Genomic DNA, 24,019 nt, shown 5'->3' on the forward strand with positions numbered 1-24,019 from the left:
AATTTTCAAATTCTGTAAATGAATCTATCATTAAATATAATTATTAATTATTATAAATGCTGAAATGAAAATTTATTTGTGTTGGTTTATTGTTTTTATCTCCTTACCTACGTAATTCGTCTAATTGTGGGTTTCCGGTCTCGGGATTTTATTACGGCTTTAAATTCAAAAATTTTTTTTTTTTGAATGATGACAGCCTGTTAGCTGTATCATTGAATCGCCATTGGTTTAATAAATTAAAGAATATTTGTCTTTGTAAACAGATTGTAAAGTGTAAAAAACAAAGTAATAATCTAAATTATTTGAAGTGACTGCAAGAGAAAAAGTATTTTTTTCCTGCAACCATGTAGGGAAGTTCTCATTACTCAATTAAAATCAGCTGTGTAATGCCCAACTTCCCACACTAGTGGAGGGAAATTCCCATTAGTGTCACTTTCCTCACCAGTGAGTGGAAAAACTTTATTGTGTTTCCTTGATATTAGAAGTTTTGTTATTAACATAAATATTTTCTGTAAAACTTTAATAAGCTTATTTAACGTAACTAAATAATTAAAAAACGAATATTAAAAAATAAAATAAAAATTGAAAGGAATATAGAAATAAAAATAATACTTTAATAAATAATTAGACATTTTTAATTATAACAGTTAAAAAGGTTATAGTGTTACCGTATAGAAATTTAAAATGGATTCTAGTGATTCCTGTTTAGAAAACACTTCTCCATCAATAAAAGAAACAGCAGAAAATGTAATAAGTAATGTAAATAATTGTAATATAACAATAAATGTTTATAATAAATAAATTACTTTTTGTAGACTGTAAAAATGAAATTTTTAATTTTTTTAGTTAATAAATCTAATGGTTGCAGAAAAAATATAATATTTAACTCGAGTGTAAAGTATTTTCCTCACACTCAGCAATTTGGTGCAAACCCTGCCTCGCGTGAGGAAAAGTACTACTTTCCACACTTGTTAAATTAAATAACTATTTCACTTTCTCACCCAATTTTTTCCCCATTCAGTGCCATTATTTTGGGCAAAACTTTTGACTTAGTGCGGGAAAACTCGAATTTTTCAATATTTCTACGATAAAATAACCCCATTTTCTTATTAGTCAAAGTTTCAGTACAGATACGACTTACTCTTTTTTTTAATTTAAGGCAATATTTTAATAACCTTACATTAGTTTAGTATTTAGTCTTAATCTTATTTGGCTAAACTATAAAAGGCATTGTATATTCAAGGATAAGACTTATCAGTGTGGTTATGATGATGTGATATCGAGTTGTATTCTCTGTTTTGCTTACAACGATGCCCCTTTGTTGTCTTCACCCAAATTTGGTCAATATCTCAACAAATATTGACCTATTTTCTTTGATCATAGTTTACTGTGAAATGTAAAAATTTGTTGAGAATTAGGCACTAACGGTTAGAGGCATTACCTGCCCAGTTGATGTTGTATTGTGGCACTGGGTCTAGACCAGTGATGGCGAACCTATGACCCGCAGGTCAGACACTGACCCACGCAAGCTTTTTTCACTGACCCACAATTGCTAGGCAACCATTTGTTTGTTTGTACGCGGGTTGATTTAGATTTTCTAATTGTGTGGATAGTTTATATTCTATCTGTATTTTTTTTGACACAAAAGCAATTTAAATGCTATCTATAACCTTTAGATATGACGACAAATGCTTTCGTAGTATTTGATATAAAGCAAAAGTGTTTACAAAATATCAAATAAAATGTAAAATTACTCATATTTTGTTGGCTAAAAAAAATCGACAACCCAAAGCCAATAACCATATTTAGATTTTTCTTCAGATAAAACACACTTTTGTAAGGTTTTGTTCAGTTATGTTTGTAAAAAGAGACTTCCATAGCACTGGTTTCGTTTTACCCCGTTAAGTCAACTGAATTTTAAAGATGTTTAGTTTTGAAAATATTCAGTTTAAAATTTTTAAACTTAACTCTTGTGCAAATGGGCATTAGTGACCCAAGAGCTAGTACTAAAAGAAAAATGAACAAAATTTGATCCACGTCTCAAAAAGGTTCGCCATCCCTGGCCTAGACATTGGATTTTATTTAATGGTTAATATGAGAACTTTATAGTGCAGTATGTTTGCTAGTCGCCTCCGTCCGTGACACCTGATTTGGTAGTTGGTCCTAAAGCCTGCCTAAAAAAGTAGGCAATTACTTTACTTTGTTTTTATGTTGAGAGTTTATGGGGCGAAATGAGTGAATGAAACGTTTTAGTTTTTATAAGTTCATTTTAATTCTTTCTTCCCAAATCATATCTGTTTCACTCATGAGGGCACACTAAGTAAGAAAAAGGTTTGATAGAATATAATATGAATATATAGTTTTCGTGACCGCAAATTGTTAAACTTAGGATGGAAGATTTGCGAGGAATCGGTCAAATAAAACAACTCAGTCTCTTTGCCAACGTTTCGACAAATATATTGTCCTCTTCAATTAGTTTCTGTAACTCAACCAACCCGCATAGCCACGCCCTGAAGAGGACAATATATTTGTCGAAACGTTGGCAAAGAGACTGAGTTGTTTTATTTGACCGATTCCTCGCAAATCTTCCATCCTAGAATCATCCATCCATAGAATATAATTTTTAGAGAAAGAAATAGCCATTAACATAAGCAATTTCTTGATTTTTGTTATTCAAAAATCGGTCTTAAAAAAAAGCATCAACTTTGTTGCCCCCATTTTATGTTGAGCATTTCGTGCTCAAAAATATAAACTGTGAACTTGTAGCTGAAGTTGTAATAATTCCATAATATGAGAGATAACTCTTAAAATGTGAATTATTAATGGTTGAATTTTAGAGATATATATCTCTGGGACTCGGGTTTAACCTTGCTTAAAATGTTTAAATTCATTGTCGCAACATTTTAGTGCTAATGAGCCTATGTAAAATTTGTGTGACATTGTAATTTAGTATGTAACCACTTTTTGTAAGTGATAAAATACCAACTGTTGTTGTTGTCGGAAACATTGGTGCATATTATAATTTTGCAATTTATACCATCTAGGTTAACCTAGGCTTAATGTATTATATGTAAACTCTGTTGGGTAACATAATACATGTCGCTTTCAGTACAAAGTTCCGGTTTTACTCAGGTGTAATTATAAATCAAATAACAGAAAAAGAAGAAAAGAGAAAGAGATTTTAAGAAGACGCCAAGAAATATGTGAATGTACATGCGGTAGAAATAATATCTAGAGGGCGTTGAAGGTTTTGTAAACACACAAGAAAGTAAAATGCACCGCCGTTTGTATAGTATATGAAGGAACACATTGCCGTAACTTCCTCTCCTCAAGCAATTAAGAATGAATGATTGGGGTCATAGGTCGCAGGTGACTCGCCCTTTATAAATCAGATGGTCTGGCCAACTTTTTCACTATGTCTCTTTCAGTATTTCTATTCATTTAGATAGACGCCTTCAACTCGAAAAGATAAAGCTAGATATCCATTCTTTAAATTTTGCTAACTATATTTGGCTAAAACGGAAATGTGATTTAAGTTCATTCTGCAAATTATTAACGTTCTAACAAAGTTCCACCACCAAAATGTTTATTCAGTAACGTTCATCTCAAGATGGCACTGTCTACTCCAAACCCTTGCTCTATCAATTCCATCGGGAACTCCTATGTCTTCTATTTTTTCAAACCAGAGATAATAGCGTTCCCTAATTAAATAATCGTCATAATTTAAGACAATCTTAAATGAATATAAAGGGTGAACCAGTAAGTATTGTCCATAGGCCTACTGTGTGTAGTACATCTAAAGTAGAGTTTAATGACGTATTGGCCAACTTCATATTTTCCACTATTCTTGAGTGATGTTTGAAATATTTCCTAACATTTTCTCAAATATTTCAGAGAGATCAGAAGTAAATGATTTAAAGTGCAATTTGTAACCTTTGACTTCCTTATTTTAAGACAATCTACATTAAAAATTAACTGCTGGTCCATCTAAAAGAGTTTTCAATGAATTAAACAACTTGATAAACTAACACTCTTGAGTGCTCGTAAACACGTTTTCTTGCAAAACAAACGTAATTTCTCATACGAAGACGAAAGGAATCCTGGAAAATGATATACCGTTAGAAAGCCCCATTAAACAAGAAAACTTTTATAAAAACTGCCAGCACCTAGGTCTGATAATGATCACGTAAGGGCCTAATGAGTTTTCTTAAAAATTTTGATTATTTTTATTTTTCCAGCATTCGGAGGAAGATTGAGGCTGTTTGGAGAATAACTTATGCTTCAAAATGGTACCAATTTTTAGAAAATTTATCTCTCTTTCTAACCGTGTCATCAGAATCGAATTCGGACTAAAACTTTCTGAGTAATAACATTTTTATTGGAAAAAGGTAATGATTTTAGAAAAAAAAATTAAAGTGACGTCACTCAAGAACAGTGGGAAATATGAAGTTGGCCAATACGTCATTGAACTCCACTTTAGATGTACTACACACAGTAGGCCTATGGACAATGCTTACTGGTTCACCCTGAATATCCTGTGTTTCATTCAATCCGTCTCTGCTCGCATGTTTATTGTAACTCGCACTAAAAGAATTAACAAGTTTAGTGTTGGAGAGAAACATAAGTAAAGTCGAACGAACATCACTTCACCAAACTGATTCTCTGATAGTTGGAAACAGATTTCAAAAAACAGGTCAGGGATACGATAAACATGCTTGCTACGCCGGATAAAAATCGGAACGATATTTTGCAGCACTGCCAACCTAACCCCATTTAAAACAGAATATCGTATCTTAAATTAGTGGGATATCTCTATTTTTACCCAGCATACGTTTGCTGATAGTTTTAAGTCTCGGAGATTCTCTGGAGTTTATTTTTACTTTAAATATGATTTTTCTCGAGTAAATTTGCATTCTTTTTCATTCATGTTATTTATTCACGGATTGGTGGAGTTAAGTGACTTCAAATCTCTTAGTATTATTGCTATTGAAGAGCTAGCTTTTATCTTCTCTAATTAAGGTATAGATTTGGCGATTTTTAAGACACCTTCATCATAACAGAAAGGTTCTTTAAACCAGTTTGAAGAACAAACCAGGTAAAATAAGATTTCGGATTGGTACGATGTTCAAGAATGTTAATTGGCTAGCCGGTATCATTTTATAAGGAAATGAAGTAAACAACTCAATTAACTCATTGCTCTGCGCAAAGAAGTGTTAAAAAATAAATAATAAGGTGACGTCTTTCCCCCGGAAGTGAAGTGAGTAACTAGATAATTCAACTTTTATGAGTAACTTATGTTTATTCTACCACCAGATAGAAATTAATTGATAAGCGGTGTAAAAGCTCGCACCTTCTACAATGTTTGGCGAGATTTATGTTATGTTGTGGCTTACATAACAGAGTACATTACCGTATTGTATTTAATGGCAGAGCTGGTTGGCAGCATTAAATCATTTGTTTACGTAACTGTTGCAGATGTTTGCAGTCGTAGCCGTAACAAAGTTGCTCGCTCTGTCTTACTATTAAGGTGTTATCATATCCAAAATCTAACGTGAATACCCTTTTTTCAAATTCCGAACACTTGAGACATATTAAAATTTGTATACAATTTATAAAAACTTGTTATTGCCAAGAAATAGTAGCCTACACCATCTTTTAAAATTTAGGGCGCATCATTTTTTTGGTACACTGACGGTCTCCAAGCAATGTTTTCTAACATACAGTCCTGGACATCATCGGATAGTGAGCAGTAAGAAGCACTTAGGTAGAGATAATCAAAGGGCCATCAGCTGGATTCGCACCCAGGATCTCTACGAAGGATCCATTGAGTTAATCCTCCTTAAAATTAGTCTTAGAAAATAGTTTAATAAATTTTTTTAACCGTAAGGACATAGTAAGAGAGAAATCAGCCAGTGCTGACACTCTCGGGAATTTTAGTTGCTGGAAAGGTCTAGGTTAGGAGATCACGAGGCCAACGTCGTTTTAGTCGTCGTGGTGGGATTATCAGGATGGGATGATGAGGAAAGAGTTTGAGCTGTTGAATTGGGATGGCAGGATAGGCTTCTGTGGATATTGAGGAATCGTGAATGGAATAGAGAATAGAATAAATATTTATTATAATAAATATATACATAAAATAAATGTAGAAGTATAAATGTATAAAACATTTCAACCTTCTTAACTAAGTGAAGTAAGAGAAAAGTAAGGTGAGGAGTATTGGAATGCAGGAAAAAAAGGAGAGGAAAAACCTGCAGCTAGTGTAGAGAGTTAGAGTAGGATATGTTTTAGTCTTCTGTGTCCTGTATATTGTAGAAGGATCTGTAGGAGGCTATGTCGCGGCATAGTGGATTGGGATGGCAGTCTAGGATGGAAAGGAGTTTGAGCAGACGATTTTGGATATAGGAGTATACCGAGGGATAATGGACGCAGTTTCATGGAGTGAGTCAATTCTAATGCGTCGTGGAGAGTCTGTCGCAAGTCTGACGAACTTTGTTCTGTGTTGTCCTGAAGTTTCTTGATGTTGCTACTACAAGTTAGGGTTCCAGGCAGAGCAGGCGTAGAGCAACATCGGCTTAATGACTACTTTTGAATCGTGAATGAATTGTTTCAGTGACAAAAGGGATATTTAGGTCTTTGTGAAGGATGAGGTTTGTGACATAATAGGGAGCATTTTCGGAGAACTTTTGATTGGAAGGATTGGATTTAGAAGATATTGGAGGGGTTTAGTTGAGCCCCACAGCTCTGATCCGCAAGTCCAAATGGATTGAAGTAACGTCTTGTATAGGGTTAGTTTGTTAGGTATGGATAGTTTAGATTTAGGTCCGATCAGGCGTCTTAGTTGTCCGTACCTTTTGTTTAGCTGATGTCATTTGAGTGTTTTGTGGGAATTAGTTCAGAGAGAGAATTAGATCAGTACATAAAAGAATCAAAATTAGAATAACTTATCTAGTACTGCTATTTTTTCTGCAATAACAAATCTACATGTGAACAATCAACCAATTTTTGTATCGATTTTCAGAAGAAAAGAGCTGAAAAACAAAGGAAAATGGCTTTTTTGGCTGAAAATTTTGAACGACCCAATCGGTACTCCTGTTTAAAACAAATTAAAAAAAACAAAAATCATTTCGTCAAAAGAGATTTACTTCATATAAACGGAAAACTATTTTTTTGTCTCACCTAGGAGATTTCAAAACGCTTACTTCCAATGAAAATTAGGAAGTAAAGAAAATGCAAAACAAGAGAGATGTCCTGAAGACATACACTCTAGAAGTCGAAGAAAATAACCAAATGGACAGACAAAAATCACAACGTTGTCAATCAACCCAAGATTGACGATCTAATGTAGGCAATATGTATTTATTTATATTTAAATAGGAGACAAATCTTGTTGCAAATAAGATAACCAAACGTCTGGCTTACGCCGCTTAAAGTCACTTTAAAACAGTTCTGGTTGATGTACGGCCTATCAATATTCAATAGCCTGAGACAAGTGCCGGACAACGGGGGTTTCTGTAGGAGCGGCTCTGCTTTTACTAAACATATATACAAACGGACTGCCCTTCCTTCCCGTCCTTATACTTCAAAAAACCTATTCATCTACCACTTCTTCTTCTTCTCTTCAGGCTCTAAGGCTGGCTTTGGCCTTAAAGTGGACGGCCGACTTCTGCCACTTCCTCTAGGCTGTGCGCTAATGAATTATAAGTATTACCTGTAACTTATAAATTGTGAGTTTGTTGTTTGGAGCGTTAGATTGTGCGCTAGAGGAGGCTGTTTGTGTAGAACAAGATAGGAAGGTGGATAGGAACCGTTTGGATTGGTTGAAGGCTCTTGATTTACCCAAGCTGAAAACTAACCCATGTTACCCTCTTTAAAACTTATTTATATCAAAAAGAAGTTCGTAATCCTTTAGGTCCAAAAAAGTTTTTTATTTAATTTAATTATTTAGTAATTTACATTTGCATACATGTATACGATGAGTAAATATGATAAGTATGATGAACTGGTGCGAGGGAAGAGCAGGAGGAGAGAAACTACCCAGCGGTAGCACTCTCTATAGGAGAATAATGATATTTAAGTCTTCAGACTGCGAGGAAGTCGCAGGACCACTGGCGATTCAGTCGGCGAGGAGGATTGTTAGGGATGTCAGAGGAGGCGAGAGACAGTACAAGAGGATTTGAGCAAGTAGAGAGAGCAGTATGGAACTTTTGATATTTCGTCTTGGCATGTTATTGAACGAATGGGGATGTTGAGGTCGTTGTGAAGAGTGAGGTTAGTCACCGTTGAAAGGAGCGTCAGCTATCTGTCGGCAGTAGTTTTGCCTGAAATATTTGTACTATCCGTATGTTTTGTAGGTTTGGCTGAACCCCACAGCTCTAGTCAGTAAGTCCACATAGGTTTGAGGATAGTACTGTATATTAATCGTTTGAGTTCAATGGGCAATTTGGAGCGTCGTCCAAGTAGTCTGTAAAGCAGTTTCGCACGTTTCGTCATTGCTTGTTTTTTTAAGTCTAATGTGTGGATTCCACGTTAGTCTTTTGTCTAAGTAGAGCCCAAGGTAGCGCACCCAGAACTGTACAAGGAAGAGGATTGCTGTTGAAGAGGACAGGTGGACAGGAGCCCACGCCGGAGAGTAAACGTGGCATGCTGGCATTTCTGTGGGATCATTTTAATCCGCCACTTCTTTGTCCAGGTCCAAAAAATAAAATTGAACAAACGTTTCTTTTTCACTCTATGTATTTTCTTTTCAAATCTCCGATATCCCTGGTATTTAACTAATCGACAAGCTATCCGCGGGACTACTATGAAGATTTGGACTAGCACAAGCTTGACTTGAAATTGTAGGACGCAAACTTGCTCTAAGTAACCACCTCGCCAGATTAAAAGGTTGAAAGCTTAAAAGGGTATCCGTTTCTAGGACAACTTTATCAATTTACACGAATCAATTTCTGATTAAAATCATGATTGATTGATTAATCAGTAATGATTACGATCTCTACCGCTATAATTATTTCTGTATTTCTATCAACTGTTATGACTTCACAGAATTTAAGTAAAATAAATCTTGAAAACCACCCACATTTTTAAAGTCTAAATTAAAATCAAGAAATCAACAATTTCATCCAACTGTTTGTTTAGTTTAATAGTGATAAATAGTGAAAGCGGGTGACAATTACTGACCTTGATTAAACTATAAACAGCTAACCTTTATTAAAATACATTGTTTAATTAAGTTGACTGAAGATGTTAGTTTAAGATAACTAATTAAGATAATGCAAGAAGTAATTTAATTTATTAATGGTGGCCCGCATACGGAACAGACATGACGAAACCACCAAATTGGTTTCGAGGCTAAAGCTTTGAAGGGCAAAAGTACTTCTAACACTATGTTTTAAATCTCTTGATCATTATTATGTAGTTTTTATCGCTCTATTGTTTTGGGGGAAAGAATTTACTTATAATGAGGGTGGTATTTGGGCAAAGAAGTGCGTAACAATATTGGTGGCAATTAGATTGAACTAGAATGGTCTACATCATAATGAAGGCTTCAAAGCATCAAGGAAGTACAGCTTACCGATCGCTAGAGACCGCTTAGAAAGAACTCTGATCTGAGATACGAACTACTCGTATCTTTGACTAGTACCTATACTTCGTTCACTTTCTTTTAGATGCCTTTCCAGTGAATTGTTTTCCAGTGACTCTTACTTCGCCCAGTACAGTATTCATTCACTAATTTTACTCATTCCTGAAAATGGAACTTCAAATAATCGTCTAAGTCGGGGTTTCGTGAACGGAAGCACCATATTATTAACATTGATGGCCATAATAATAATTATTATCGATGCCAGCAATTGATGCCCCTACTTATCGATCATTGGACATTTTGCTCACCAAAACGTGGTTGCTACAAATCTTTCTCAAAACACAATCGAATCTTTGCTAGTGATAAATAATGAAAATAAAGTGATTGTCAAAAATTAAGGAAATTCTAAATCGATAATTGCTGTACTAAGATTTTTGATATTCGATTATTTTATTAATTACAATACTTCTCTTTAATTTATGTGCTTAAATATGTTCTACATGAGAACAACATGATGATTTGCGATTTAAGTTTTCTAAGAATGGGAAATAAAAATTAATGAGCAAAAATCTGTGCACATTACGTTTACTTTACGAAAATCTGTGAGTCCACCAGTTCGACTGAATTCGGTGTAACGATTCCTCCAGCTGACGTAGTACGATACTTAGGGTCTGTACATTGACAAGAGACTCACTTGCGGAACCCACATACTCGACTGAAACGACAAGACGTGAACAGACGCCACTAGCCTACTTGACTGCAGATCCAAGCTCGACGTGAATCACAAACTGACAATTTACAAGACACTGTTAAGACCCATATGGACATAGGGAGCAGAAGTGTGGGGCTCAACCAAACCTTCTAACTCCAAACGCCTGCAGACACTACAGACTTAAAATCCTACGGAAAATCCTGAATGCTCCATACTACATTTCTAACCTTACCATACACACTGACCATTCACAACCTTTTTTGTCTCTGACCTAATAAAGTCTCGCTACCGCAACTTTCACAGCCTCCTAGCTCTCCATCCTAATCCTCTTGTGCAACAGCACTCCTCTCCACACTTCTCAGACAATCCTCCTCATCGCTTGAAGCGGAAGTGGCCTAGGGACCTATTGGTAGTGTAATATCCACCGAAAAAGAGTTTCACCAATGGGTGATTACTCTTATCACGACTTTCAAGTGAATTTAATCTGTATGATCAAATTTACTTGATACAACATTTGTTGTAGTTGTAAATATGGCTTATAAAGTGGAAAAAAATGTTTATAAGCTTTTTTGATTTCGTATAAAAGAATTTTTTTTGTTTTGTTTTACGATTAGAACTTACAATATTTTTGTACAGACCATGTTTAAACAATGTTTTGTCAAACTCTTGCTGTCCAAGTCTTCATAAGCAATAAATACAACTCGTACAATACAATTATTAACAATCAATTACAAGAGAATTACTTGAAAGAAACTGTCCTAGGTGCGTACACAGCGAATTTGTTTTTTTGGTAAATAATATTTCTTTACATTTTGTGGAAGTGATACTGCTTCTTTCTTTCTACGCAACAACCCTGCCCAGTCAGCGACCAAGCATTGTTATAGAAATTCAAATGTAGGTCTCTTGAACAACAATGAAAGGTTTGGTACGTGATTGCAGGCTCACCACACAGATAAGTGTGAGCATTAGGTGGATGATATAGTGGAAGAGGAGGTCGGGTTCCCTCTTCTATGTCTAAGAAAAGATCTTTTATATAGACCGCACCCAAGGCTGGCTTACCTCCATCAGAATCTTGTCTTCAGACCGCAAGTCTACTCTTTTTTTTTATTTTTTTCTTCCACACACTAACACACGCACAATAACTCTATGAGTGACTGAATAGCCATGACTTTGTAGAGTCTTTGAAGTAAGGGCAAGAAGGTTATAAGAAGAAAGAGAGGAAGGTTATGTATGTACAAAAAAAGTGGAATTCCATTTTCCACAACGACCACCGGAAATGACAGGTTAGAGATGTAACACAATAGATCCAAGGCACCATAAATCCACACTTTGACTCCTAAGGACTCGTACTTTAAAAGAAGATTAGAGTTTTTCATTTAATCATTTTTAATTTACACAATTTATTGAGTATAATCGGGTGAATTATGGATTTGATGAGAAAAAGAAGTAGTAATAATCAATAAATAAAAGATTTTTACTTCATTAAATTCATAACCAGTCAAATATGTAATTTATAATTAATAATCTGTGTGTATACGAGCGATTTAAGCGTTGCTTTGATGTGTTGATAATCTCCCCTTCAAGATAATTACAGTCATAAAAATTATTTTTAAAAAAACTATAAACTTCCTCTTCTTAAAACTTTAAACATGGCTAACGTTTTATATATTTATAAACGCAGCTACCGGATATTACGCCTGTCTCACATCTTAAGAAATATTTCTTGAATCGTTTAAATTATTGCAATTTTAAATTTTAAACTAGCTACCTCTATTCTGTTTGATAAACAACAAAAAATTACTAGAAATAAACTCTTTCTCCCCTCTAAGTATGTAAGGATTTAACTAGGGCTCTAAGGATTTAAAAAGGGTTTCCTCTGTAGGCGTTGAAAGACTTTGAAAGCTTAAGACAGTGGGAAATTCCTGTTACTTCTTTTGCTGTGGAAGAGGGACAGCTTAGGGTTCCTCAACTTGGAGGAACACGTAACACTGAAGTGTACGAGAAGAAGGTTTTACTTTTCAGGCTACTTTCAGGCTTAATTATGAGCATTGTGGTCTTAGCCTTGGGTTTAATTTACAAATCTTGTTTAATCCCTATGGGTCTAGACTCTATACTACATCTTTGGTGCAACCTGCTGTCATGTTTCATTGTTACAGAATTTCACATCCGAATAGGCGATTGAATAAGCAAGTAACTATTTTTAATCAATAACTCTTTATGTAATTAATGTCTTTGTTTTAAATCTAGATTACCCTACTACACTTTGGACTAGTTATTGTTGAATAAAATGGTTGAAATTTTTCTAGTAATACCTATTTATCTACTCTGTCTTTCGTAGAGAATAAAAGTGCAACTTTTAGATCTACTTTTGTTTAAATATACTGGGTGACCCAGTGAAAATGACCACATTTCTTTTTTGAATAACTGTGGTGGTAACACTGCTACAGGGACGAACGCGCGCTCTATGGTTAGTAGAGACCTGGGAGATTCCTGTTATCAACATTTTAGTAATCATGGAACGTTACACTGCAAAAGAACGAGCATTTTGTGTAGAAGCATATTTTCGAGATAAATCGGTTGTGAAAGTTCATAGAGCGTTTCGTAAACAGTTCAAAGTTAAAAGTAATGAATCTGTTCCTACGCGAAAATCGATCCTCAGGTGGGTTGAAAACTTCCGTGAAAGTGGCAAGACGACTGATAAGATTCATCCAGGTGCCAAAAGAACAGTTCGTACACCGGAAAACAACGGAAAAGTTTGCCAAGCAATAAAAATTAGTCCAACTCGTTCCGCTCGCCGTCACGCAGCTTCTTTAAAGTTATCAAGGGAATCTGTGCGTCGAATTCTAACCTCAGACTTGAACCACCATCCATATAAGTTGATGATCACTCAAGAGTTGAAAGAAACTGATTACCGACAGAGATTACTTTTCGCCGAAAACATGTTAAAGAAATTGGACGATGGTGAGATTGATTTAAATAATCTTTTAATGAGCGATGAAGCTCATTTCGAACTCTCTGGATCGGTAAATAAACAAAACTTTCGGTACTGGGCAAGTGGTAATCCCCAATTCATTCCAGAAAAACCGTTACATAGCCAACGAGTTACAGTATGGGCCGGTGTAGCGTCGTGGGGAATTATCGGACCGTATTTTTTCGACGGAACCGTCAATGGAGAGAGATACAGGGAGATGTTAAACTTGTTCCTCATCCCCCAACTCTGCCGCAAACGTCGTTTGAATCGAACCTGGTTCCAGCAAGACGGGGCAACTTGTCACACCGCCGCTCTTACACTTGCGTTGTTGAAAGAAACGTTTGGAATTCGTTTATTGTCACGTTCTTCAGATTTCGCTTGGCCGCCTCGCTCGCCAGATTTGACGGTTCCAGATTTTTTTCTGTGCGGGTATTTGAAAAGTCGTGTTTATGAAACCAAGCCCCGTGATCTAGAGGATTTAAAATCGAGAATTAGAGCCGAATTCGCAAAAATTTCGGCTTCCATGCTGAAGAAAGTATTCAAAAACTTCGTTAAACGATTGGAAGAATGTAAAGCCCAGAACGGTCATCATTTGAAGGATGTAATATTCCACAAATAATCTCCCAGGTTTCTACTTTTCAAATATTTTTTTGTTACTTTTATATCTATAATACTTTTGTTGTTATTAAAGAAATAAATGTGGTCATTTTCACTGGGTCACCGTGTATTATTAGAATCTTTTGCCCAGCCCATACATTATTAAAAGATGACGAAAAATTACTGTTCTGTTACAAAAACAGAAACAAAGAGATTAGCTGAGCAGTTAGCGTATTGGATTCCCACACGGAGATCCCGGGTTCGAATCCAAGCTGCTGGCCCCTTAGATTTATCTCTTCCTAGAAGCTTCTTACAAGCTCACTGTCCGGTAGTGGACAGAGATGCCTGTAAGGGAGTTTCAGTACACTGAAAAAGAAAAAAAGGTCCGGGCGCCAATAAGCTTAGATGTTGATGCGCCTTAAATCATTAAAAAAATTAAAATAAATACATTATAAATGCCCATTGCATAAACATTTTATAAATACCCAAAAATATTCAGTACAATGTAAAAGTTAAAAATTAAAAAAAAACTCGATTAAAATAAATATCGTTGCAGTCGCAAATTTCAATAAAAAAAATTAAAAAAATAAATACAATTTTTAAATATAGTCCAAAGCAATTTAAATTTGATTTTAAAAAATAACCTTTAGGGCAAAATACTTTCTGTTAAACATTTGTCAACCATTGTTAAAATTCTTTTTATACTTTTATGTTTTATTCTGTATGTTGACAAATTTTTAGCGACAAAGTGTACATTTGTTGTCTTTTAAAGCTGTTAATATATTTTTTTTATTTTGAAAATATATAGACATGTTTTTATATTTTTATCTCGAGAGTTTTTAAATTTTTATACTAAAAAAACTGTCGTTGATTTAATGATGTCCAAAAATTGAGAAAGTGTCCATAGTTAATGTTTTTAGTATCAAAAGACCGGTGATAATCTTTTTAAGGCATCATTCAACATATAGGAAACAATTTTGAAGTGTAAAAGAACGAGTTTTGTGATTTTTTTTAAAGCGATTCATTCACAGAAAATAGTTTCAACAAAAAAACTACTACCTAAATTTGGGAGTAAGAGAGAATCATGTGAATGTTTCACTCCAATTTTCTAATTATTATTATAATTATCATCTATTTACTTTGCTAATACGAGGGTCGTTTGAAAAGTCCGTGCAAAGTCAGAGAGATAGCACTACTGGCGCGTATCGAGGTTATGTTTAGTTAGTAGCATCTCTTGGAAGAACACACACCAAGTTTCAGCCAGATCGGTCTATTTCTGTGTGTTTGGCATTCGTTTGAATCGAGGAAGTCGAGTGATTTTCAAAAAATGGACGAAAAATAATTTCGTGTGTTGATTAAACACTACTTTATGAAAGGCAAAACGCCTCAGGAGACTAAAGAGAAGCTTGATAAACATTATGGTGACTCTGCACCTTCGATTAGAACAGTTTATAAGTGGTTTCAAAATTTTCGGAGTGGCCATATGGACACAAGTGACACTGAACGTTCTGGACGCCCTGTTGAGGTTACTACTCCAGAAATCATTGATAAAATCCATGATATGGTGATGGATGACAGAAGAGTGAAGGTGCGTAAGATTGCTAGTGCTGTGGGCATCTCGAATGAACACGGGTACATAATATTTTGCAACAACATTTGGACATGACAAAGCTATCCGCAAGATGGGTGCCGCGATTGCTCACGCTTGACCAAAAACGAAATCGTGTGAAGTGTTGCAAGGACGGTTTGCAGCTGTTCCAGAAGAATCCGCAGGACTATAAGCGTCGTTTCGTCACTATGGATGAAACATGGATACATCACTACACTCCTGAGACCAAAGAACAATCTAAACAATGGGTTACCAAGGGGGAATCTGCGCCTAAAAAGGCGAAGACCGTTCCTTCGGCCGGAAAGATTATGGCGACTGTCTTTTGGGATTCGCAAGGAATAATCCTCATCGACTATTTGGAAAAGGGTAAAACTATTACAGGTGCATATTACTCATCGTTATTGGACCGTTTGAAAACCGAGCTGCAAGAAAAACGCCCACGATTGGCCCACAAAAAAGTCCTTTTCCATCACGACAACGCACCACCTCACACCTCAGCAGTTGTGATCGCAAAATTAATGGAAATAGGGTTCCAACTCGTTTCACATCCCCCCTATTCGCCAGACTTGGCTCCCTCGGACTACTATTTGTTCCCCAATATGAAGAAATGGCTGGCGGGAAAAAGATTTTATTCAAACGAGGAGGTGATTGCAGAAACGAATGGCTATTTTTCAGACTTGGACAAATCCTATTATCCGGAAGGAATCAACAAACTAGAGCAGCGTTGGACGAAGTGTATAAGCCTAAAAGGAGACTATGTTGAAAAATAAAAAAGGTTTACCCCAAAAAATTAAGTAGTTTTTATTTTTGCACGCACTTTTCAAACGACCCTCGTAAAATCTTGCAAAGACGATTATAAACTAAATAAAATAATATTCATGGTAGAAGATTAACTAAAATCATACTCGTATAAAAGCAATCTCAACAATCAACAATGAACAGAAATGTGTCTACTTAACATAAAAGGCCTACAGTAAAGGAGACAAAATTATATGGAAATCTTTTATTTTTTTATCAATCACAAACGTCCATAGAATTACAATAGATTTAAGGGTAAATTACAAGGACCTTCCTCCAGGTATATTAAGAGAAAACTCAGGAACAATAACTAAGCTATTAAACATAGAAAACCACTACAACTTTACAAAATCCAAATTGAAGGCGGTAATTGTAGATTGAGACAGACATAATGCCCAACCAGTTTTTGTTTAATCAACAATATATGTGGGCTAGTAGAAGTCGCCTCTTTTGATCTCTCTCATATAAAAAATTTATACGAAAAAGAATCTTTATTATTTTTTTGTTATTTTATAATTGGGGAAAAAACATTTCTTAGATTAAGTTTTTATCTTTGATTTTATCCGTCGCTGCATCCTTAGATCGGTTTCAGAACTTTGTCTACCATCAGAGATACGTTAGTCAATTTGGTGTAGAGATTTCGACCACAGGTACTTTAATGACTTGCACTATACTTAGTAGTGTAAGACGGTAAGTGTAGAAACGATTGATTAGTACTTTTGAGAGGTTCCCCAAACTTGAAACTTGCTATACTTCTTTCTCATAAGTATTCCATCGTCTATTCGAAACATTTTCTAATTGTAATTCCATAAAGGGTAATTTTGGGCAAGGAGTATGGTTGTCTAAAGTTCAGTTAGCAAATATATTTATGGATTACGAAATAAATATGTAACCCGTCCTGGGTAAGACGTTAAACTGCACCCTGAGGAGATAGATGCCTCAAAGCCGTGGTGGTGAAGGCCATACCCATCTAGGAGAACTGGCACTCTGAAATATAAAAACCAAGGGCAGGCCAGGCTCTGTAAGGTTTGGTGTGAAACCGACTGGCGTAGGAGACAGAAACTCCGAAATCAAAAATGACCTGGTCCTCCAGGTTGAAAGGTTGGATGTAAGGTTAAAACAACCCTACGCTGTAATAATAATAATAATAATAATAATAATAAATCTCTTGTTACGGGAACCCAAGAGATTATTTTTGGTGGGAGCTCCAATTACCGATAAAAAGGGAGCTGAAAGAAATTAAAGCAAGAGTAACGGCCGGTAACAATTGTTATTTTGCACTGCAGAAGCTATTAACCCATAGAGCGAAGGTTCTTCTATATAAAACAATAATTAAGCCAATCGTTACCTATGGCTGTGAAGCTTGGGTACTTAACTAAAGAAAACGAAAAGAGTTTGAGTATATAGGAAAGGAAAGTACTCAGTAGAATGTATAGACCTGTCTGTGAGGATGGACACTGGAAGATCAGAAAGAATGCCGAACTGCGACAGATGTACAACGAACCCGGAGAACTGGTCTCTTTTTTCGTACCAAAAAATCAGTTGAGGTGGCTGAGAACATAAGAGGAAGCCAGCTGAATCCCCCAAAAAAATTATTGTAAAAGTAATCCTGAAGAACATAAAAAACAGAGGATTCCCACATAAATGATGACTAGATGGTGGAGGAAGTCCTCTGAAGACTCAGTGTGAGAAGATGGAGGAGACTTGCCCATGTAGAGGAAGATTGGCAAAGGTGGAGGCCTAGGTCCTTCCAGGACTCTAGGTAGGGTTTGTAACCAAAATTTCAAATTTTACAAAAAAATTGGCTAACCAGGTGTGTCACTTTGCTGAATAAATTTTGCTTTTATCCTTTTAAAGAGAACATCTTCAATATTAATATCAACTTACCTTTTAAGTAAAAATATTAATTTAAAAAAAAAAAAATTAATTACCTGAATGTGATAAGATAACTAAACTCCTTATGAGAGTTCACGCCAGCCTTTATTAACTTTGGTTACGGCGTTTAAAACATCATTCGCGGTTTGGTTACCATGACTATTTCTTCCAAATTGCCTCTTTACGACTCACTGATTAGTCTTTTTACTTTTACTTCCTTATTTTACCCGGCAATGACTGTTTATTTACGCCGGAAAGGAAAGCGTCAACACCATCAATCCTTTTACAGCGTCCTGACCTCGTCAGCTATAATGAGAGCCACTAATTAATTATATAATGTTGATGTTTAGTTATAATGCTAGTTGGTGGTAGCTCTTAGAGACGCTACAGTTGCCGTCTTATAATAATGTTGCCAAAGACAGTCTAAACCTACCAACAGTTTTTATAAATATATTAAGTAAGTATTTTGTTAATTGAAACACATTTTTGAACAATGCATACCTTTTGAACAACATTAATTGCGTCGTTAATTACGGTAAGTAAAATCAGTAAGTTCTTAAGTATTAATTAACAGAAGAATACTAATCATTCTTTTTAATTATTATCTTTGACGTAATCAATGACACTATAAAGTGCAATTTTCCGATTTTTTTGCTTTGCCTCTTACTGCGTTGCATGGGAATGATACGAGATTGCGATAAGATTCGCCGTATTCGTCGATAACTTTCATTGAAACATCCACTGAGACGTTTAATTATTTCGCTACACTTTACTGTATAGAAAAGAAAGCTGACTTAAATTAGCTGCGAACCGTACAGTGGTACAAGCTTATAAGAGTTGAGCTGAGTTGGCTCCAAGGAGTGAATATCTTAAAAATATCGGCTCCCAATGCTCTTCCAAGAGCATTTCTCGGAGAAAACCTAGCTGGACTGCTCTCATCTGACAACAGTGAGGGTCACAATAATTCTAAGTGCAAGTTCCGCAGTGCACAATAACACCAGCCACCGATAATAACAATACCGAACCTATCTATGGTGTTTTGGTTTTGGATTTCGCTCTTCATGCCTAACACTGTCCAGAACGTGTCCTGTTTCATACTTTGGGAGATCTACTTGTAATCACAGTTCACGATTCCCCGGGCCAAGTGAGCAGTTTTTGGGTACATATGCTCCATAAATGGGGCATTTTTTTGTTCATCTTTTAAATTATAGCACTTATTTTCGAGTTGTTACATATTTCCTATATGTTTTAACCATCCAGTACAGCAATATGACTAACTTCCAGTTGGTCCACGATCTCTGGACCGTTTATATTAAAGCTAAGCTGTCACGATAAAGCATCTTCCATTATCTTAGATCGAATTGAGATAATTTCGAGGCCGAATTCCCCCAGATCGCAATTTTTAGATCCAATATTTTGGTGAGCTTTGGTGCTCCAAACAGCATCAATTACAGAAGGATTACGTGAGCTTATATAAGGATTACTTAAGCTATAAGGATGGCAGGAGCACAGAGTACTGATCCATCCATTAACTGTAGTTTATGTAAATAGTTGTATATAGTAGAGAGATGAATGTGTGAAGCGAATGTATTTATAAGTAAGAATGGAGAGTGAGTGATATTCTAGTGATAAGCACCTAGATGATGCTGGCTGTATGGCGAAAGCCAATGCCAAAAAAAGGCAAAAAACAAAAAAAAAAAGCATCAATTTTTCGTCTAGTCTCAACTCTTTTTATTCGTAAAAGGAAAACGTCCGAATTACTTCCTAAAAAATGGGCAAAACAATAAAGGTTAAACCCAAAGCAATGGCGGCTTCTTAAAAGCAGAAAATTTTGCTATAAAGATTGTCCTACAAACATGGTATAACTTAATTTTAGTTTTGACATTGAATTTGAATCCATTTAAGTACAATCTTCTTTCATTTACTACATCGTGGGACTTGCTATTAATTACACTCACTCACTCACTCCCTGGTCATCACAAGCCATGAAGGGCCTGGACCTCAGCCACAACAGCTTTCCACCGTTCACGGTCCCTCGCAGCCGTTCTCCAACCGTACACGGCCGACCGCCTCAATATCATCCTCCACGTTCCTCAGCCATCTCAGACGTGGTCTGCCTCGGGGCCTTCTCCCGCCAGGATGCTCTTTTTGGAGCCCTTATATCCTCCATTCGGTGTATGTGTCCCAACCATCGCAGTCTTCCTGCCTTTTATGCAAGACACAATATCAGGCTCACCAAACAGTTCAGCCTATTAATTACGCTTTTCGCAAAAATGTGTCACAAGAAACTCCTCGATCTCGTCTCAGTTCCAATTGGATTAATTATTGAATTATCTAACTTGACCGTTAATATTTTCGAAATTTTTTTAAAAAAAACTCATGTTCATCATGCTTATCATCATGAAAAGAGAATATGAACTTAAAAGAACGCAATCACTGAACTATTCTTAAGGTTAATGTTGATTCTATTCACCAGTACGAAACGTTAAAATTAATTTAGAAGCTATTTTCGATGGCCATTATAAAATATCTTTATACAACATACAACTGCAGCTGTGGGGATCATTGACCTGTACAAAATGTACTTTTTGCTTCATTTTAGTATTACAACCTGGAACTAAGTGTACTAACCTACCATATAGTAAGTTAATGATGATGACATAACTTTACAAGTAATGGGGCTTTACAAGTAATAACGCTACATCTACTGTAGAACAGGCAAGAACTTACCTTAGTATTGTTATGGTGAAATGTGAAGAAGACGGTTCATTTGATTAGGTTTTTTGTAATATACCGCCGGCTTATACACTAAAATTATAAATAAATTACGTTAAATATTGGAGAGGAAACAGTTTTCGAGAGTAATAATTACTAATCAAGACTATAACAAGAAAATATTTTGTCTGGTACTTCAAAAATAATAATAATAAAACTATTATTTCGATATATATTCCATTACTTAAAAGAATATTTCACTATAAACAAAAGTAAAGATACTTTTTCATCATTCAAGTGTGTGTCCACGTTGTCGGCTGAGTATTGTGAAAGAATGAGATGCAATTATGCAATAATCTGCATGCTTGATTGAGTGATTTCCTGTTTACACATGGTGAAAGCGGGGTAATGAAATATGCGCCATCAAATAATTCTCTTTGTCTGTTACGTTATTTTATATCTAAATAAGATGAACCTCATTTTTTATAAAAGCCTGTCTAATATTGATCTGCATTGATTCTATCTTTATTTTTTTTTAAAGATAAAGTAAAAAATAAAACAAAAAAGATATTAAATTAATTCTGTCTCCTATCAGGGATCGTAGGAGTAATTATTATCATAATACAATTTAACAGTATCTCTTATAACACTGTTAAATGAAAAGCAAGACCTAGACTGGGAATCGAATTCAGTGCTACAACATACTCGTATGTTGTTAGCTTCTTAGGGATTTTATTTCATCAATTTATTTTTAAGTGGTCTTTAAAATATTATAGATTTAATTAAATTAACGTAAATAAAGGAAAATTTGGTGTGAACACTCACAATTAAAATTTAAATTTTCATTCAGCTAAAAAATTTTCACTAAAAAAATTACTAATTATATTTTATTGTAGTTTGGTAGATTTTGAATGGCAAATAAAGAAAAAACAAAAAAGTTGGTCACCCTGCTTAGATAACCAGCTGATCTATACCAGGTCAGTTACCGGCGGCCATCTTTAACTCGTTAGTCTTGTCTCTTTATTAAGGCAATTTTTTAAGTGAATATTTGTGAGTGTTAAAGTGAAGTTCTATTTTATAAATTGTGTTTAAGTTATACTTAGTGCGTGATATACAGTTTTAGTGCGAATAGTGTTGTGAATTATTTTAAACTGTGTCAAGTTTCAAGTGCTATTGGACTGGTGATCTACTGAGATGCTGATGGATATTCCTTAATCAAGGTAAGACTTCATTATCAATTATTTAACTTTAAATTTCAATTATATTTATACTATTCCTGCATGATATATAATAGTATGTTATCATTTATATTACTACTTACAAATTATTATTATTAATGCTACGTCTTTGACTGCGTTCAGTAACTTTCAATACTGCAACAAATTTTTAAATTGCTTTCCAAATCTTCTTAATGTATTCTTAAATATTTTCTTATTCATCAACTATTAGCCCAAAAGTAGCATTCTTGGTTTCTCCAAGTTGTTTTATGAAGTTGACTTCTAGGGCTTTCTGATGTTTTTGTTGTTTTAAGTTCAAAAATGGTATTCATTGTTTCCATAAACTGTTTTGTGGAATTGATTTCTAAATCTTTTTTAGCATTTTTGTTTCACCAAATTGTTTTCAAATCTTTTTTGGTGAATTCTTTAATTTACTATTAGTTCAAAATTAGCATTCTTTGTTTCTCCATATTGTTTTCTAAACCTTTTTGTGTTCTTTAAGTTTTCCTTTTTTAATGCACGCGCGAACAGATTTTATTGATTGAGGGTTTGCAGGAATCCTAATAGTTGTTACCCACATAAATCACTTTGCAGACCCCAGCATTGAGGAACATGTCGGTGTAGGTTTTGTTTAAACTGGAATATTTGTGATGTCGAATTGCATGGTAATCCATCTCCTTCTGTGGAGAATGTCAACTACATAGCAAAGCAAATTATTAAAATTGTTGATTTCGTTTTTTCTTTCTATCTGTGCAGTTTAAATACTTTTTCTTTATTTTTTTACTCTTGAATATTTTTCAAAGAACTTCTAGAACTAAAAAAAAAATAACTTCTCAGCATTCTAAGAACAGTTTGCAGAAGAACAATTGATTCGTATATAAGCGTTTATATTTTAAGATTGGCAGTTTTATTTTAGATAGCAAATAAAAATTGTGTTTGTCACTTAGCATTCCAATCTTTAGCATTACTTAGCACTAACTGGGTAATTAATGTATTAGATTTATTTCAATTGTAAATGGCCATCGCTTACTGCACTTCGTTCGTGATATTGCTGCTTATACACAAATTACGGTAAAATTTATGAAAATAAGTAAACAATTGAGTGCCCCTGTGGTTCTGTAGGGTTAGAATATGCCCACAGAAGTTACCGCTCGCCGTCAAGAAGTGGTCAAAGGGGCAGCTGTCACGTTAATCTTACACCCTGTCCTTCCTTGTATCATTTTAATTTCACACTTTGTGTAGGAGCAACGTAGACAAAGGACTGAACAGAACATTTTTTAGGGTAAACGGTGTGTTCGCAAAAGCATTCCCTGCAAGAACGTTCTCAAGAACCATCATTTACACCAAACGAACACCGGGAAGATTTTTTTTTGCTCTTGTTCTATGTTCTACTTTGTTTGGTGTAAACTTAGATTTAATGAAATCCATAAGCTCTCTTTCGTCTTGTAATCAGATAATGAAACTATAGTTCGAGGAGCATTAGTACACTCCACTCTGAACTTTCCTCTTAAATGTATTTAGAACTTTTTTAGTAATACCATTGGACCATATTCTTAATTTACTGAATTTAGAAGTTGTAAAGAACAAATCTGCTGAACACACTACCACGGCTTTACTTACTTTTACTCTTTCAGTTCTAACTCCCAAAATTTTCTCCAAATTCCCAACATTTGAGTCATTTAATTCCTGCAAATTTTGTGAGGAATCAAAAAAAGTAATTATTCACCGTAATACGAGGTGTGGCTATTAAATAACGAGACTATTGCTGTAAAACATTTCATTTTAAATTTATACATATTTAGTTATTATCACCTTCAATATACACCCCTCCCCTATCCCTACAGCGCTCCATGCGAATTTACCATTGTTCGAAACAGTGCTGGAAGTCTTTTTCTGTGAGCTCCTGCATGGCCGCGTGCCGCTTTTTCTTTCACAGCTTCAGCGG

The 24,019-nt window shown here is 35.0% G+C and overlaps 1 protein-coding gene across 10 annotated transcripts in view; it reads left to right on the plus strand.

Moving 5' to 3' along the window:
• The window catches only part of Eph (Eph receptor tyrosine kinase), a 675,653-nt gene that overhangs the window by 274,720 nt on the left and 376,914 nt on the right, over window positions 1-24,019 (plus strand). The window lies entirely within an intron of this gene.

This window comes from Rhodnius prolixus, unplaced genomic scaffold (assembly GCF_049639745.1).
Source record: "Rhodnius prolixus isolate KJV_2025 unplaced genomic scaffold, Rpr scaffold_5, whole genome shotgun sequence".
Lineage (NCBI taxonomy): Eukaryota > Metazoa > Arthropoda > Insecta > Hemiptera > Reduviidae > Rhodnius > Rhodnius prolixus.